At 45.1% G+C, this 17858-nt stretch overlaps 1 protein-coding gene across 1 annotated transcript in view; it reads left to right on the top strand.

Moving 5' to 3' along the window:
- The first annotated feature begins 4377 nt into the window (after positions 1-4377).
- The window catches only part of CPNE3 (copine 3), a 57052-nt gene continuing 43571 nt past the window's right edge, over positions 4378-17858 (top strand). Inside the window, exon 1 of the mRNA XM_075549514.1 lies at positions 4378-4528. The gene's annotated coding sequence lies outside the window, so the exon portion shown is untranslated. The remainder of the gene's footprint in view (positions 4529-17858) is intronic.

Raw genomic sequence — 17858 nt, 5'->3', positions numbered from 1 at the left:
GAATAAATGGGTGAATGAATAAAAATAAAAGTACATTGCAATCCCCCCACCCCACTAAAGCATGTGTATACCCGTTACACCACATTTCTTCTTTCATTTCCCTTCCATTAATCCTCCATACATGATTAAAAACACATGTGGGCGGCTGGATTCTTCCATGTCGAGTTATCCTTTGTAATTAAAAATATACATTTGGAAAAAAAGTTGTATATGTTGCTGTTTAATATCAACATCATTTAATGAGTTTGTCATCAAGGTGGACATGGACCTGTTTATGCCACCAGGTGAGATAGAAGCAAATAAATGTTACACATCGTATTTTATGCAATTCAATACTTTAATGTTCCTTTTAATATAAAGTAGTATAGAGGAAGTCTGTCAAAATAACCTTGATAGTGGATGTTAATAAAATTTTAAGAATCAAAAGAAAAATAAACAAATGTCTCATGATCACAGGTAGAAAAATAAAGAAAATATTTTTTAAGATAAAAATATATCTAGTAAGATGCAATTAGCCTGTAGTTGAGGAAAATGAAGAAGTACATGGAATAGTCATGGCATTATGTAATCAAGTAAAGAATGGCTTATTGGGTCACTAAAAGCACAAGACCCTCCTCTTGCCTCCCTCCCTATTTTAAGGATGAGAAAACTCATGAGGGTTAGGTGTGGACATTATGTACTGTGGAAATTTTGAAACTTGGATTCATTTAGTGTTGCTGGAGGACCTTTGTAGCGGCTTTGGTGGCTCAGTGTTTAAAGAACAGGGCTGATAAACACAAGGTTGGCGGTCTGAACCCACCAGTCCTTCTTAAGGAGAAAAATGTGGCAAGTGACTTCTGATTTACAGCCTGGAAACACCCCATGGGGCAGTTCTATTCTGTCCCCCGGGGTCAGGTCACCTAGTGTAAAAATAAACAAAAAGAATATCAACAAATTTTAATCAACATAAAGCATTTATTTCCTTTCTCTACTATGCTTCAGCTATAATTTGTGTGCCTACAACTTTTCAAGTTTGTTCCTGCTTTGGCTCCTGTTATTCCTTTAAGGACAGTGGTTGAAGATTTTACAGTACATGATTTTACATTTTCCCAGGAATTATAATTCATGAAATGTCATTTTATCTCCAATACTGCTGCTTTCAACACAGTAGCTGCTTTCAACAAAGCAGCTGCTTTCTACACAGTAGCTGTTCTATACACATGTGTGACTGGTGTGCATAAAACCTGTCATATACACCTGTATTTATATGGGGTATATGTGATGGGGTTGGTACGATGTCATCAAGCTGGGTATTTGTATGTGGGCGTATCTGCATGTGGGTGGACCCACCTGGAGCCAGACGGATAGAGGAGTAGTGCCTCGGTTCCTAAGATCATCGGAAATAGGTGTTTCCCGATGGCCTTAGGTGACCCCTGTGAAAGGGTCATTCGATCCTTAAAGGGGTTGCGACCCACAGGTTGAGAAGGGCTGCTTGAAGAAGCTTAGATTGGTCTGCTAGCCACAAGGCCAGCAATTCCACTGCCAGCTGCTCTTTCCAAGGAAGAAGGTTTCTGCTCCCTGTTTGTGTGAAGAGTTACAGTCTGGGAAACACACAGGGGCAGTTCAAGCCTGTCATATAAGGTCATTTTGAGTCAGAATTGAACGACTCGATGACCATGAGCTTGTTCATCTATCATTTCTCTGACCCTGGATCTTTGCATGACTGGCTCCTTATTCTTCTGGCTTCAGCTCAGATATTACCAGCCTGGAGAGTCTTCCAGATTCTCCATCTATGCTGTAATTCCTTCAAGTGTTTCTCTCTCCTGTCACCCTGTGTTATTTTCCTCACAGTATTAGTATTTATGGCTATCTAAAAGAATCTGGTTTTAAACAAGATTTGTTTTCACTCTAGGTTAGAAGGTCCCGCCTGTCTTGCTCACTGCTTTATTGCAAGCCTGGAGCAGTGCTTTGCACAGAGGAGGCACTCAGGATGTTTGTTACATACATATTTTTTAAAAACACTGATTTAAAAAATATTTAGTGTGCATTTTTATGGGGGGGGATTAAATCTAAAACAATGCTTCTCAACGTGTGGGTTGCAACCTCTTTGGGGGTCAAATGACCCTTTCAGAGGTCGCCTAAGACCATCAGAGAACAGATACTTCCCATGGTCTCAGGAACTGAGACACCACTCCTCTATGTCTCCAGGTGGGTCTGCCCACATGTAGATATGCCCACATACAAGTACCCGGCATGAAGACTGTCACCCATGCTACACCATGCTTCACGACCAAATATCATTTATTTGTAATTTGAAAGAAATAGTTCACTATAATTACATATTGTTTTTGTGATTATCACTATGCTTTAATTATGTTCAGTTTGTAACAATGAACATACATCCTACATATAAAATATTTATATTACAATTCATAATAGTACAGATTTACAGTTATGTAGTTGCAATGAAAATAATGTTATAGTTGGGGATCACCACATGAGGAGCTATATTAAAGGGTAGCGGCATTAGGATGGTTGAGAACCACTGTCCTTAAAGGTCTTATGTATGGAAGTATACATTTCTTCAGAGGTTTCATTAAGCAGTTTTTCTGTAACCAAAACTACCCTTTGTCCACTTTTCTATTGGATTCCACAGCATACCACACCCCTGCCTAATAGCAAGGAGTCCGGGGGCATTGCCAGGTAAGCATTGGACATTAACAGTAAGCCCACTCACTGCTGAGGTTATACTGCTCCCCTCCACACCCGTGGGGACCTGATAGCAGGTCAATAATCCGGGGAAGGATGAGATTTTATGCCCCTATTGAAGGTGCCCTACTGGTATAGTAGGCAACTGCACAGGGGTGCTAACTGAATAGTCAGCAGTTCAAAATCATCAGCTGACACCTGGGAGAAAGATGAGACTCTCGGCTCCTGTAAAGAGTTAAAATTCTCAGAAACTCACAAGAGGAAGTTCTCCCCTGTCTTTTGAAGTCCCTATGGGTGCAGATCCCCTCTATGGCAGTGAGTGAGCTTCTGTTTACAGTCTCGGAAACCCAGAGGGTAACATCTACCCTAGCTTGTTGGAGTGAGAGCAGACTCAGCGTTCACTGCTCAACCGCCCTGGAGTCAATTCTGACTCACAGCGGCCTAATTTATACCTGGTAGGTTCAAACTGCTCACTGCGATTAGCAACCCGACTGGTAACGCACTAGCCACCAGGCCTCCTCGTTTACTCGGCGACAGTGGATTTAGTTTGAATTTAAGATACTAATCTTTTATCTACCAGGTTGGTGGCAAATATGTGTTCCAGAGGGTACGCCTATTGATTCCATTTGTTTTTCTTAAGTTTCATACTTTGAAGCGGCGGAGTGTAGTGATGTTTCCACAGTGGCTCGTTTAGTTGCAGGAAGCATTCAGTAGCCGTTAAAAGTAGCCCTCGGGGGCTCACGTGCTCAGTAGAAATCTGTGACTAGTCACGTAGGCCACTTCCTTAGCAACCAAATCTCAACTTGCTCATGAGTCGGTTTCTCATTTCCGAAACTGTTGGGATTACATAAAATTAAGGATGCAAGGTGGCCCTTAAAGCATAAAAACCCAAACATAAAACAATTCACTGCCCTCGAGTCGATACCGACTCATAGCAACCTGATACGACAGGGCACAACTGCCCCTGTGGCGTTCGGAGACGGTTAACTCTTATGGAAGTAGAAAGCCTCATTGTTCCCCCGGGGGGCTGCTGGTGGATTTGAACTCTTGATTTTGTAGTAAGCAGCCCACAACATAGGCACCCCCACAAGCTGGAGGGCTGTGGGACCCGTTCTGATTCAGAGCGACCCTGTGGACAGAGAGCTGGCTGCCCCAGGTTTCCTGGTGGCGAGGTGGGTACCGCGGAGCGGGACACCCAGGCGGGGATGCTCGCTGCAGAAGGCCGAGGCTGCCTGCTCCCGCACAGATTCGAACTCCGGACACCCAAGAGACAGAGACCCTTTGCGTCGGAAGCCCCTCAATAGCAGAGTTTGGAGTCTTGTTTTTGGAGTTTCCAAGATCGTCCATCTCAGTGCAGAGCGGCTGGCGTGGAACAGCCACTGGGATTAGCCACGGAGCCCCGAGGGCTCCTGCTCCACAGGGAACGCGCTATGGCGAGTTTGGCGAACAGGCCAGTGGTTTCCTCGGCCACTTTAAGGACTTGACTCCGGAATGTGTTGTCGTACACCAACTTATGTGAACGACGAGCGTCAGTTTTCACGACCTCCGAGCCGCCCGAAGGTACCAGCCTGGAACACCGCGCGCAGACGGCGCACTGCCGTCCAGGAGGAGGCCATTGGTCGTGGGCGAGCCCCAGCCGCCCACGGGCACCAACGCGGCGCGCGGGCGGGCGGCGGCCGGGGTGGGCGGGGCCTAGGTGGGCGGGCCCTGGTCGGGGCGGGGCTCACCTTCGCCCCGCCCCCGCTCGTCCGGCCCCAGGTTCCTGTGGATCCCGGCCGTCCGCGACCTCGCGGCCGCCGCCTTCCTCGTCGCCCCCGGCCTCCGCCCGCGGGACCAGGCCGTGAGTGCGCGCCGAGAGCCTGGGGGAGGGAGAGGCGCGGCGCGGCGGGGAGCCGGGAGGGGGCTCCGGGCCCGCAGTGGGGCCCGCCGGGCCCGCGTGCTGCGCGTGGCCGCGCCTCGGGCGGCCGCCGGCGGGGCGCGAGGTCTGAGGCCCGCGGTGAACCCGCGCCGCCCGGGGCCTGGCGCTCGCGCACCTGGCGGGCGGTGCCGAGACCTGCGGGCGGCGGCGGGGGGGGGAGGGGGAGGGGGGGTGACCTGCAGCGCCTCCCCGGGCGGGGGCGGGGGTCACCGCTGCCATGCTGGCGAAGCCAGCGCCCTGGGAAACCTTGCTTCCCGGGGCGCAGGGTTCCAAGACGAGCTTCCAGGTGGGGGTGTGGAGAGAGGACTCCCGGTTTCTGGGTCACCAAAGCAAAGCGGGGTGAAGAAAGCGTCTCCTGCCTGCTGTGGTTGGAGCTTCGACTCTGTTCCATCTCGTGTTTGGGGTTCTCGGCGCCGGGTTCGGGAGCCCTGATGAGGCAACAGTGAGGCGCTCGATTCCAAGTTGGTTCCGACCCAGTAACTAAGGGAGAAAGCCCTGGCGACCTACCCTCGTAATCAGTTGGCATGGAGTCTAGTTCTCGGTGACCTATCGGATCGAGGTGGGAGCCCCGTTGGTGTCGTGGGTTAAGCGTTGGGCTGCCAACTAACCCTAAGATGAGTGTTTCGAAACCACCAGCCGCTCCTTGGGGAAAAGTCCAGTCAGGAAGTCTCAGCCCGCTCTCAGGAAACCTACCCGGGCAGTTCTACTCTGCCCTGCTCCGTCGCTAGGGGAGAAGGATGCAGCTTTCTACTCCTGGCTTTGAAACCAAGAGGCCAGTTTTTCCCTGCCCCATAGGATCGCTAGGAGTGGATGACGACTTTTTAAAAAAGAGGGTTGCTATTAGTCGGAATATGAGCCCTGATTCGATGGCAGTGGGTTAGCACAAACTTAAAAATAATTGTTCTGTAGTGTTTCATAGCGTTAGAGTTGAAAACCAAACTAAAACAAAACAAAAACATCTAAAACTAAACCCACTTGCCATGGAGTCGTTTCCCGCTTCTCGCCCACGGGGTTGAACCCACCAGCGACTCCCTGGGAAAAAGGTGAGACTGACTGCTCTACCTGTAAAGACTTAAAGTCTGGGAAAGCCAGAGAGGCAGCTCTACGTTATCCGTACGTAGGGTCACTGCCACGCAGAGCTCACTCAGTGGCCCTGTGGTTTTCTTTCTTTTTTTAAAATTTGTTTTGGTTTAGATGTTTGGAGAACATCACCCCTGGACTGCATTGCAGAAGAGAATTGAAATGCTTTGGAGAGGCTTCTTAAAATCTATATCTATCTTACCAATATGCAATCTTATTTTTTAAAAATAAAAACCATGTCACTCTCAGTATGATGTCTAAAAAAGAACAAAGAAAGACACAATGAAAAATACTAAATGTAGGCAAAGTTGTGGGAAAATGGGAACATATCCATGGCTGGTAGGAATGCAAAATGGGACAGTTGTGCAAGATAGCAGGCTGGTTCCCAGCAATGCTACTGCTAGGCGTATGCCCCGAAGACTTGACTGTGGAGTCTCAAACAAGGGATAATTGGATAAGTGAAATGTGGTACATACATACAATGGAATACTACCCAGCCAGTAAGGACATGAAGTTTTGCGGCATGCTACTATTTGGATGGACCTTCAACACATTATACTGATTAAAATAAGCCAATTGCATAATATTATGTAGCTTCATTTGTATAAAAAGTCAAGAGTAGGCAAATGTGTAGAGACCAAGTGAACTCAGTGCTTACAAGAGTGGGTTGGAGGGGAAATGAGGGTGGGGGTTAATTGTGTACAGATTCATCCCCAGTTTTTAGAGGAAGAAGGAGAATCAGAAATGGAAATGAAATTATGAAGGCAGGTCTAAAAGTATAACCTCTACTGTTTCCCATTCATACATGCATGGGTTTATTCCACACAAATGTGGTAACATATTTCTGTCATTAGCAGATGGTTGCAGACACATTCTCCCAGTACTATATCTGTCAATCTCATCAGGGTACCTTCCAAAAAAAGATGCTTTCCTGCCCTTGCTCAAACAAAAGTACATGCACGACCACCTCCACCCCCACCACCAGAGTCCTAGTTACTGCCATCGTGTCATAGTGACCCTGTGGGACAGTAGAACTGCTCCCGGCTTTTCTGAGACTCCAACTCTTTAGGGCAATAAAAAGCCCTGTTTTTCTCCTGGGGAGTGGCTGGTGGATCCCGCGGCTGACCTGGTTACTACATGTGAGCCAGTCAGGAGCTCCTGGGAGGAGCTGGGCCAGTGGGTTCAAGACAAGAGAAGTCAGCTCAAAAGGTCAGGGTGATGTTTTTTCTGGGAATTGAAAGGGGGGGTAATCTTGCTATTTTTCCTCAGAGAACACAGACAATCATGGGAGCTTATTGTGGAGAAGTTTTAAGGAAATTAAAAACCTCTGTGGAGAAAAAGGCCAGGAAAGTTGTGCCGAGCCATCTCCAACCCTGCCCCCATCATCACAGTGCATCTGCTCATCCTCCCAGGCTAGCGAGGGCTAGCCTCTGAGAGCTTCTTTAGGAAACCTAACCCCATCCTATAGCAGTGATCTTGCCCCTTCAGCTTTCTTTTTATCACCTAACTCATCATGTCAAAGGAACACGATTTGAGCCCCTCCAGAAGCTTAAACTGCCATTTCAGCACAGTGTAAATTTGGGGGGAAGGGTTAGAGAGCTGGAAACACTGCAGAAATGCATGGACCAAATGGAGTCTGAGAAACTAGAGCTTTACATTTTTGATGTCTTTGTTTAATGAAGGTTTCTGTGATGTTATAGCAAGACTTTCTGACATCCCTTCACACTTCCATGAATGACCGGCATGCTTGCCAGGAGAGCAGAGGTTTTGGATGATGCCTGGTTACCATCACTGAATATATAGATCAAAGAATCCACAGAAAGATACTGATCAAAAAGGGGGAAACGAAGAGCAAAATTGTCACATTCTCATGCTTTCTGAAGCCTTGGAGGCAGGACGAAGTTTAAAAGGAGAATCTTTAAATAAGAAATACCTCTTGAAGTAATTTTTAAAACTAAGCAATAGTTTATCTTAACTAGTTAAAAAAAAAGTCTGTCCTCCCACCGAAGGATTTACTTCAGAGGACTGCACTGAAGCTATAGCTCAGGGGGGACGGACATGTCTAATCAGAACACATGGGAGCAAATGAAAGGACAGGAAGAGAGAGTGGAGCACATCCTGGCCCACCAAGCCTTGAGGAAGATATTCCCGCTCAGAAGAGCCAATGCACAGAGTGGACCATATGGCCAGCCCCAGTTTGAGACATGACATCCCTCACTGACCCATAGCCCTACAGGGTACAACACTGGAGACAAGTGTGGGAATTGTGCCGATCTGACCCCATCACACCGAGGCAAAACACTAAGGGCGTGCAACAGAACAAGGGGAGCAGAGAAAGGAAGTCCCGAGGGAATACCAAAAATAGACTTTGGGGCCAGGGCATGGCACCCCATCAGATTCGACCTGAAAATACTCCTAAAGGTCAACAAGCAGACCTTGAACTATTTATAGACTTTTTTGTTGTTGTTGTTATGTTGCTTTATTTTGCTCTGTCTTGTTTTTTTGTGCATATTATCTCTACAGATCTATCTGGATAAGATAGGCTGGATAAACAATCTGGAGGAGAAAACAGCCGGACCACAGTTCCAGGGGATGTGGGAGAGGGAGGTGGGGAAAGGAAATGGGTGTTAACACACCCAGGACAAGGGAACAAGTGATCTAAAATCTATGGCGAGGAGGAGGATGGAGACCTCTGTTAGGTCTTGATCAAGAACAATTTAATCGAGAGGAATTACTGAAACCCAAATGAAGGCTGAGCATGATAGTGGGACAAGAGGAATGTAAAATGATAGAAGAAAGAACTATTAGGCAAAGGGTATTTATAGAGGTCTAAATAAAGGCATGTGCATATGTAAATATATTTATAAGTGAGGATGGGGAAATAGATCTATGTGCATATATTTATAGGTTTAGTATTAAGGTAGCAGATGGACATTGGGCCTCTACTTAAGTACTCCCTCAATGAAAGAACACTTTGCTCTGTTAACTGGCATTCCATGATGCTTACCTTCCCAACATGATCGCTGAAGACAAAGCGGGTGAATAAGCAAATGTGGCAAAGAAAGCTGATGGTGCAGGGCTATCAAAAGATATAGCAGCTGAGGTCTTAAAGGCCGGAAGGTAAAGAAGTGGCCATCTAGCTAAGAGGTAATAAAGCCCACATAGAAGAAGCACACCAGCCTGTGTGATCAAAGAACAAAAAATCATGTCATTGTGAATGAGGGGGAGTGCAGGGTGGAGACCCAAAGCCAATCTGTAGGCAACTGGACATCCCCTTATTGCCTTGGGGAGGAGATGAGTCATTCAGGGTGCAGTGTAGCATTGATGAAACATACAACTTTCCTCTAGTTCTCTAATGCTTCCTCACCTCCACTATCATGATCCCAGTTCTACCGTACAAATCCAGCTAGACCAGCAGATGTGCACTGGTACAGATAGGAACTGGAAATACAGGGAATCCAGGACAGATAAATCCCCGAGGACCAATAATGAGAGTAGCAGTACCCAAAGGGTAAGGGTAAGGTGAGATAGAAAGGGGGAACCGATCACAAGGATCTACATATCACCTCCCTCCCTGAGGGACGGACAACAGAAAAGTGGGTGAAGGGAGACGTCAGATAGTGTAAGTAAGACATGACAAAATAATAATTTATAAATTATCAAGGGTTCATGAAGGAGGGGGGTTGGGGAGGGAGGGGGAACAATGAGGAGCTGATAAGCAAGGGCTTAAGTGGAGAGCAAATATTTTGAGAATGATGAGGGAAACAAATGTACAAATGTGCTTTACACATTGGTGTATGTATGGATTTAGATGAGTTGTATTAGTCCCCAACAAAATTATTAAAAAAAAATAAAATAAAAGTCTGCTTTGAGCATTATGCTTTGTTATGATCTATCTACATGGGTCAAATTAGCAATGGCCACTCTAAAGGTGAGCTAGAAACAGGGGGCAGGGAACTTACGTGACTGAGGGAGGAAGTAACGGGGACAAGGAGCGTGAGAATGATTACACGCCTCGAGTGTAATTTGTGTACCTGAGCTGTACATGTAGTACTTTGATGGGTGTGCACATTCAACAGCAACAACCGATAATACATTACTTAAAACAATGTTAGTCAACGTAATGGCCAGATAACACCATGTAAAGTCAATAAAAAGTGTATTGACAGTGTTCCTTCATGGAAAACAGAGGGAAAGGCTCCCCAGATCCCTTGTCATCCAGCCGATTCCCACTTGCAGCAGCCTAGGAGGACAGGCCGGCACAGGCTGTAATCTACAACTTCAGAGGGCTGCGGTTGCGTTGTTCCCCTGCCACAGCCTGTGGGTTCCATTAGCTTTTCAGAAAGCATCCAAGTGCTTGACCACGGCCCACAGGGCTGCATGGGAAGTGCGACATCATAATTTAGCAAATGATGTGGAAATGTCCTCTTAGGCAATTGCAGACTAATTTGGCTAAGAGGACATTTCAAAATCATTATGCATAGTTCCTGTGACAATTACTAAAGGAAAAGTGTAGGTCCAGTGGCCACTGTAGTCCTCCTCCTCCTCACCCGTGCTTCTGGGTGTAACCATAATACCTCGTCCTCACTGCCATCAAGTCAGAGTGACCCACAGCAACCCTGTAGGTCAGGGCAGAAGTGCCCTCGTGGGTTTCCGAGACAGGAGCTCTTCACGGCATTAGAAAACCTCATGTTTGTCCCGAGGAGTGGCTGGTGGTTTTGAACTGCTGACCTTGAGGATAGCAGCTGCACTTGGAACCGTTATGCCATTGGATTCCTTAAAAGTAATAATATGTGTTAACATAGCTATCCTGAAACGGTTACTAGGAACTTGTCTGATTACGTGCTCATCTGTTTAGGCACCAGGATGATTTAAAAATTGAGGGCCAAGGAAGAATCGTTTTTATTCTGTGTCTTCCTGCAGTGTAAGCTCATGAGAGCACGGGTATTTCTGATGTTCATTGTTGCATTCTCAGTACCTATGCCAATGCCCGGTGAACAAGAGTTACTCTATAAAGATTTGTTTAATTAGCTTTGAATAATCGAATAGTACTATCAGTCATGGTTAGGAAATATAAAGGGTTTTGTTTGAAAAGTTAAAAGCAGCTGAAATGCATGTGCTAAGCAGCCGTGAAACAAATGGTCTTAATATCAGGAAATGTATAAACATCTCCACAGGCAGCCCTTGCTCAACATGCAAGCTTTCAAGCCGATTGAATGAAGTTAGCACAGTAGCGATAGCTTTAAACAGAAGGGAATTTCATATCAGTGCTTACAGAGGATCACATAGTTAAAGAATCATACAGGATCCTATAGTTACCCAGAACTGAAATTCCTGCCTTGTCTAATGAAACATAATAGGTGTCCAGCTAAAGAGAGAAAGAAGGGAGCCAAGTTCAAGAAAGTCTGATTTAGAGTCATGCATAGTGGATCCCATGGGAAAGGGTGGGAGGTGGGAGCGCCTACCAGCTCCAAAAGGAAAGGAGAAAGCCCGGGGCCGCCTCAGCAGTTTGATGTGCCGTCACTTCCGGCCTGCTGGTGATACAGCTAGCTGGTGGTGTCTTACCCCAGCCCATGTAATTCTAAAACTTTCAGCTGAGCATCCTGGGATTGTCTTTTGAAGAATGTGGTTTCGATTCTTATCAAGACAGATTTTGGTAAAAGATGATTCACTTCATAGATATGTCCTTTGCAGCCAATTTGCTCTGTCATGCATGCTCCATGAAGTGAAGCAGTAATGAGAGATTTTGTCACTGCTTACCACTTTTTCCAAAACTGCACTAAGCGAACCTTTGGTGAGCTGCTAACCCTAAGCAGTGACATTTGTAAAATGCATACACATGAGACAAGGGGTTATAAAAGCAATATGACCTGAAACATGTGTTAAATAAAAACTCTATAGCCTATTACAACTATGGAACAGAAATATATAGCTCTCTATATTATCTATATCCTAGGTAAATAAAGGAAGCAGCTTTAGTTGTTCACTTTGAAGTAATTGAGAACAAGGTTAAACAGCACCTTATTTTTAAAGTAGAAGTGATTAGCTCTCAATACATCTTTATCTCTCCTTTTTAAAATAAGTCTTATTGGCACTTCATCCACATATGAAACAATTCAGTAGCTCAGTAATGTCAAGAGTTGTACAATCATTACCACACTCAATTTTAGACCATTCTTCCTTGTTCTCATTGTTATCAGTGTAATTATTTTTTTAATCATTGCAAAAATATACACACCCAAACCTTCAGTTCAACAACTTCTACATATATAACTCATTTCCGTTTATTATATTCTTTGTTGTACAACCATCATAGATATCGTTTTCCAAATTATTCCACCATAGAAATTCAATGCCCCCTAAGCAAAAAAGTTTTCCTCCTTTACCCATGGTATCAATTGGTCAACTTTTGTTTTAGTAGTTTTCTTGATATAATATTCGTATCATTCCCTAGTCAAGTTGCTTTTAAATAGTTGTATATGCATCATCACAATCAATACTAATGCTCTCCTTTAAATATGTGGCCCAAAGCTTACTCTTTTTGCTACCAGGATATCTACTGAAAGCTTAATAATCAGGGAGCAGTGAGTAAACAATGCCATAGACAGGGGAACAACTAGGGAATTAAAATCAACAACAAGGCGGACATAGAGACTGGGGGTGCTGGAGCAAGAGCAATCTAGCTGAGAGGAAGTACTAAGAGGCGGAAGTAGAACGAGCATGATGGGAGGCAGGAGGAAAGTAAAAGAAAACGAATGATGAGGAAGCAAAGTTATGGATAGAGGTATAAGCATAGATGTGTACATATGTAAATACATTAATTCATAAAAATAGAAGTAGTGGCCTAGGTCCATATTTTTATATGGCAATACGCTGAGGTAGTAGATGAACTTCTGGCCTCTGCTCATACTCACCCTCAATGCAAGAAGACTTTGTTTTAACCAGTTGCCATTCTGTGATGCTCACCCTCCTGGCACAATCACTGAAGACAAAATGTGTGTATAAATAAATGTAGTGAAGAAAGTGGATGGTGTCTGGCTATTAAAAGATACAGCATTTAGGGTCTTACAGGCTTGCAGTTAAACAAGTGGCCACCAAGCAGAGAAGCAACAAGCCCACATAGAAGAAGCACAGTAGCCAGCATGATCATGAGGTGTTGTTGGGACCAGGTAACAGGCGTCAGAAGACCCAAAACAAACAAACAAAACCTTATTGTTGCGAATGAGGGGCATCAGAGCAGAGATCCAAATCCCATTTGTAGACAGTTGGACATCTCCCCTCTTAGGAGTCACAGGGAAGGGATAAGTCAACCAGGGTGCCGTATAGCACTGGTGAAACACGCAGTATTCCTCACAGTGGTTCCTTGAGGCTTCCTCACCCCCCACTATCATGTCCCCAGTGCTGCCTCTCACTTCGGACTAGACTGGAGCATGTACACAGGTATAGATAAGAGCTCACAACGCAAACAAAGGAAAAAAAGGCTCACAACACATGGAATCCAGAAATAGGAATGGGAATAGTGATACAAGAAGGGTAGGGCAGGGAGGAAGAGGGAACCGATCGCAATGATCGACACATCATTACACCCTGTTGTTGTACAAAGGGTCGAGATGAGTTGGAACCCACCTGACGGCACCTGAACAGAAACACGTAGTAATTTTGTCCAAGTTACAGGTTAGTGTGGGAGGGCACGTAAGATATTGGAGAATGTTGAAAATGGTCAAATAAACCCTGCCTAATGGAAAAATCCCACCTTCACTGTTACTTGCATGGCATGAATCCAGTTCTTAAAGTATAAAAATAGTACTCATCCCCCCCACTTCTCCGTCCTCACCATCAGATGCTGCTGCTGCTGCAGTCTCTCAGCCCAACCCATCAGAGCTGTGAGAGCTCACACATAGAACACTTTAAACTTTATAAATAGACACCAGTCCCTGTGAGTTCACTACAGGTTCCCTGGAAACGGAAAAGGACACAAAGAGCTTCCAAGGATGTGGGAGGAGCCATAACACAGCTTGCATGACCCAAAATATGACATGCTACTTACTTTCTCACCTGCTTACTCACTAACCAGGCAGCTCCATCTGAGCCTCTGGGTTCAGGTCTCTTATAAGACACACCTTTGTTAGCTCCTATCTTGTCTCCTAAAGCTCGCTCAGCGTTGTTCCCTGAGGTGGGCCTCCTTGGTCTGGTCTGCCCCCTGTTCATTAGCCGCAGGGGGTGGTCGGGCTAGAAAGAACCAAGAACAAGGCCGACTGGCCTTCTGCAAAGGGATTCCACATTTCCCTAACTATCTCGATGTGTGGAATTATTGACTAATCTCTTTCCTTCCACTCTCTTTCTCACGCATTCTATACATTTAATATTAAGAATAAGGGGGGGCGGGTGGGTGGGAAAGAAAACCAATTAGTGGCTACATGAATGGAAAGCCATATAGTTTGATCTTCAGTTAAAGGTAGAAATCGCCAGGGAGCTTCCCCACCTCTGAAGGCGTTTGCTTGCTCAGTCCACACACACAATTTTATTCCACTGTTCTATGTATATGTCAAGGACTATGCATTTATTTTGCTTTTGTTTTGCCAATACCTCGCCCACCATTCAGAGCTCTTAAAAAGACCAAATAACTGTCATGGAGTCAATTCTGACTCACAGTGACCATATAGGACAAGGTAGAACTGCCCTTTTGCATTTGTATACTGCAACTGTGTATGGGAGTAAAAAGCCTCATCTTTCTCCCAGGGAGTGGCAGGTGGCTTCAAACTGCTGACGTTGTGGTTAGCAGCCAATTTGTGACCACTATGCCACCAGCACTTAAGAGCTCAGTAAGTAGTTGTTGAATGAAGGCATCTCCCCAATATATAACTGTACAAGCTCCAGAGTCTTCTGTTGCTGTATTCCCATTTCTTTGGCTTAATTATGACTACAAACACCTTCTTAATATACTGCCTAATCATTTTGATCTGAAAGATCCAAATAGGAGAACAAATCTTGGGTTTATAGCCTTAATCCTTCGACTGCCACTATTCCCATTTTTTTGAAGAGCTTATTAATATTTACTGTTTGAATAACAGTTTGAGAAACACTGTTGTTAGTGTTCCCTGCTGGTAATACTGGGCCTCATTCCAACCTTCCCCTGGCTCCCGCTCAGTGGTGGCCATACATGTGCTCTATGGAACAGCAACTAGTGAATCTTGGTGTTAGAACCAGAGGGATCTTTGGGGACTTGGTAATATAGGTCAGCCTCACCATTTTGCAGCTGAGGATTGAGGTGGGTGGGCACTGATTTTTCCCTTCCAGTTGCTTTAGGTCAATTAATGAATCCATGTCACTGGCTCGCTTCCTTCAGGATGAACTAGGGAAGCCAGCTCAGGTAAACAAACTCTTCAGAGAACATGCAGGAAACTGGCACTTAGTTGTAGTCGAGGTTGACTTTGGCAAATTAGTTTTGCGTAATTCCTTGTGCTTCTTTCATTCTTATTCCAAGTGGCTGTTCATAAACAAGGATGAGAAGAGTGCTTTATATCTTACTATTTTATAGTAATCCATCTGTGCTGAGGCAATCAATTAAAATATAAGGAGTTAATAAAATAATTCTTGCAGCTCATAGAATGTGACTTGGTTCAGACTTTCACCTAAGGTTGAGACTTAATTCTGCCTTAATCCTGTCCAAAATGGGATCATCGGCATAAACACGGAGTCCAGAATTGTAGTACCTCACATAAGGAATTATGCCCAGAAGCCTACTTACTGTGGTTCCAGAGTTCCTGCAAGGGGCCACATAGCTTTCTCTTAATATTTTAGACAATTTAAATATTTTTGCTGTTATTGGGTGCCATTGAGTTGGTTCTGACCCATAACAATCCTATTCACAGTAGAACAAAACACTGCCTGGTCCTGCACCTTCCTCACAATTATTTCTGTGCTCAAGCATGGTTGCAGCCACCATGCCAGTCCCTTTCCTTGAAGGCCTTCCTCTTTTTGGCCGCCCCTCCTCGTACCAAGCAGGATGCCCTCCTCTAGGGACTGGTTTCTCCCGACAGCATGTCCAGAGTATGTGAGATGAAGTCTCGCCATCCTCGCCTCTAAGAAGCATTCTGGCCGTACTTCTTCCAAGACAGATTTGTTTGTTCTTTTGGCAGTGCACGGTACTTTCAATATTCCTCACCAGCACCACATTTCAAACTCATAACTTCCTCAGTTCTCCTTATTGAAAAGTTAGGTCTTAATCTTTCATTTCCTTGGATTTCTCTGTGTTACGTGTTCAGGAAATGTAAGCTGTCGGGAAGAATGGCTGGTCTGCTTGTGTTTTCCTTTTCTTTTCCAAAAAGGAGTGTAAGAAGCAGTCTGTAATCAACCGGGGAGTGTATCCACTGCTAGGGGCTCTTTCTGTTGTGACTCGTTTCCATCTTCCTCCTCTGTAAGGAAGAGCGCGTCATTTCTAACCCAGCCAGATCTTTTGTTTCCTCTACTTGGGTGCACGGTGCTGTTGCTCTCCTTTTATAATTGGTGTACATGATACTTACTGCTCTTTTAAACATGGTGTTCTGTGTACTAGACGATTGCATAGCAAGGAAATGAAAAGGGCATCCTCAGGAGTGATACTATTAACAAGGCCCCAGGCCTGATTGCCATGCGATTTCTTCCATTTACCATTCAGCCGTAATAGCTGAAGGCAGGGCCATTTTCAGGAGGGAATGCTCCTAATCGAGGAGATTTGTTTCCTGGCAGCAGCGCAGTAATGTATTTGTCAGCAATTTGCTGACTCACCAGACTTGCCTGGCATGTTGTTTATCTAGCTCTGGTAGGAGCATTGTCAGGAAAGAAGTAACAAGCCCTCTGATGTGTTGTCTCTTTGCTAGGAGAATGACTTCACCCAGAAGTGTTATCGGCATTGTCTGTTCATGGAAACTTGAGAATTTTCAGGTTGCTGGTAGAACATTCTTGGTGGTATTCCTTGAGAACTTCAGAACTCTGTCCATTCTCATTGGAACAGATGGCAGTTGCTCCCTTCCTGAGTTCCCAGAGTAGTACTAATTTCCTTGGAATGAAACCTTCTCTTGATGCTCTTCCCAGGAGCTTGAGTACAACCTGCACCAGCCAGTCATCTGTACTGGATGCAGAGAAGGGGGCGGGCAAGTTATTCCATCTGCTCTGATTGGAACTGCACTCTGAGCTGCAGCTGTAGACTCGGTGCTGTTGACTTCCCACTTGGCACCTTCTAAACCACCGTAGGCAAAGGGACACAATTCAGTAACTAACATTGCACAGATGCTCCGGTAGTATGAAAAGGAGGATATTAGGCCTCTCTGATTTTACTGATGAGGACATCAACTCTCAGAAAGCAGAAGTGAAGTAGCTAGATGCAGAATTCAATCCAGGTATGAGTTACTCCAAGTGTGATCTTGTTTCTGTTCTTTAATAGTGTGCTACTGTTATTACGGCGACTTAGTGCGGTTTGTAATAGGGGGATCCTCATGGACTGTGAAGGATTAGATCTGAGAGGATCAGGCCTTGGATTCAAGTAGTCTAAAATAATTGTGGTATGTAACGCTTATTGGTGTTAGCTGGTACGTAGGCACTATTCTACGCACACGCAACACGAGGAGGCTTCTAAAAGCCACGGAAAATTCCTTAATTATTTTTTATTTTATTAATTTTTAAAGATTCTATTATTGGTGTAGTGGTGATGCATGGGGCTGCTAACCACAAGGCCATCAGTTTGAAACCACCAGCTGCTCCTTGGAAGAAAGGCGGGGCTTTCGACTCCTGCAAATCGTTACCTCCTGGAAACTCACAGGGGCAGTTCTACCCTGTCCCGTAGTTGGTATGAGTCAGCATCAACTCAATGGCAAGGAGGTTGTTTGGGTTATTATGGATGGAGGTTATTATGGTTTGTTTTACCCTCAACACCCCATACACCTTTTGTTTCATCTCTTTTGTCTTATCCCATGTCCTCCTCGTCCATGTTTCCTGTTTCCATTCCTCCTCCTTTCTGAACTTTGCCCTGGGTGAATGCTATCTTTTGGTCTCCAATGGTTGATTGGTCTGACCTGTACTTCCTTCGTGTGCTTGTTTCCTGTCTTGTCTGCCTGAAAGTTGAGCTGTGGGAGTAAGTTCAGTTGCAGACTTGAGGGGTGACTAAGAGCCATAGAATTTGGGGTTCTGCCTGTCT

Source organism: Tenrec ecaudatus, chromosome 5 (assembly GCF_050624435.1).
Source record: "Tenrec ecaudatus isolate mTenEca1 chromosome 5, mTenEca1.hap1, whole genome shotgun sequence".
In the NCBI taxonomy this organism is placed as follows: Eukaryota; Metazoa; Chordata; class Mammalia; order Afrosoricida; family Tenrecidae; genus Tenrec; species Tenrec ecaudatus.
This window is presented reverse-complemented; position numbering and strand designations above follow the sequence as displayed.